Raw genomic sequence first — 1,651 nt, 5'->3', positions numbered from 1 at the left:
GCGGGGAACGGAAGAGGGCGTCGGCGGCGGTAGATCACGGGGAAGAACACGACAGCGAGGGTTTTGCAAGGAGGATTTTGCGAGGCTGCAGTTGCTTATCTATCCTCCGTTGGTTACCGCATCGAGATGCGTGCGTCGAGAGGAGGCAACGAAAGAAAAATCGGAATACGTTTTCAAAGCGGCCCACGGCCTCTCGGGCTCTTGTTCATGATATGTGGCCGATGGGAATATCCCCTTAAATGTGCAGAACTGAACAAATGTCCTCCCCCCTCGAAAAAAAAGAGAGAAAAGAACAAATGTCCTCCAGGATGGTTTTGCAACTTATTTAGGCCATGTTCGTTTAATCCTCTCGCCACGGGGATTGAAGGGGATTGGGGAGGTTTGAGGGAGATTTTGACTTGCAAGGGATTTAATCCCCTTCAATCTCTTTCAAACCTCTTCAAACCCTGTCAAACCGAACAAGGCCTTAGGTGGTTTTGAATTAATTGATGTTGACTGTAGGCGTGTTCTCTTTCTTTCTGTTGCGATCGTCCTCTTTCTCCTCTTCGCCTCCTCTGCCTGCCCTCCTCGCCACGTCCTTCGTCGTTGTTGTACCACTCCTTCGCTATCCCCCTTCACGGTTGTGCCCCTGTTCTCGACGGCGCCATGTGTGCAGGTGTGTCGCCGCCTCCTTCTTCCTGCTCTCCCCTCTCTCTTTAGTGCTCTTTTGGGTGGTTTAAAGGTGGGTTTTCAGGGTTTAGATAGTGCTACATTTGGGTAGGCTTTGGGCAAATATTGTTGATGATCGAGTTGAAGGAAATATGCCCTAGAGGCAATAATAAAATTATTATTTATTTCCTTATTTCATAATAAATGTTTATTATTCATGCTAGAATTGTATTTACCGGAAACATAATACATGTGTGAATATATAGACAAACAAAGTGTCACTAGTATGCCTCTACTTGACTAGCTCGTTAATCAAAGATGATTATGTTTCCTAACCATGAACAATGAGTTGTTATTTGATTAACGAGGTCACATCATTAGTTGAATGATCTGATTGACATGACCCATTCCATTAGCTTAGCACCCAATCGTTTAGTATGTTGCTATTGCTTTCTTCATAACTTATACATGTTCCTATGACTATGAGATTATGCAACTCCCGTTTACCGGAGGAACACTTTGGGTACTACCAAACGTCACAACGTAACTGGGTGATTATAAAGGAGTACTACAGGTGTCTCCAATGGTCGATGTTGGGTTGGCGTATTTCGAGATTAGGATTTGTCACTCCGATTGTCGGAGAGGTATCTCTGGGCCCTCTCGGTAATACACATCACATAAGCCTTGCAAGCATTACAACTAATATGTTAGTTGTGAGATGATGTATTACGGAACGAGTAAAGAGACTTGCCGGTAACGAGATTGAACTAGGTATTGGATACCGACGATCGAATCTCGGGCAAGTAACATACCGATGACAAAGGGAACAACGTATGTTGTTATGCGGTCTGACCGATAAAGATCTTCGTAGAATATGTAGGAGCCAATATGGGCATCCAGGTCCCGCTATTGGTTATTGACCAGAGACATGTCTCGGTCATGTCTACATTGTTCTCGAACCCGTAGGGTCCACACGCTTAAGGTTACGATGACACTTATATTA

The sequence above is a fragment of the Triticum aestivum genome, chromosome 2A (assembly GCF_018294505.1).
Source record: "Triticum aestivum cultivar Chinese Spring chromosome 2A, IWGSC CS RefSeq v2.1, whole genome shotgun sequence".
NCBI classification, from domain to species: domain Eukaryota; kingdom Viridiplantae; phylum Streptophyta; class Magnoliopsida; order Poales; family Poaceae; genus Triticum; species Triticum aestivum.
The sequence above is the reverse complement of the archived record's forward strand: the minus strand, read 5'-3'. Positions refer to the sequence as shown.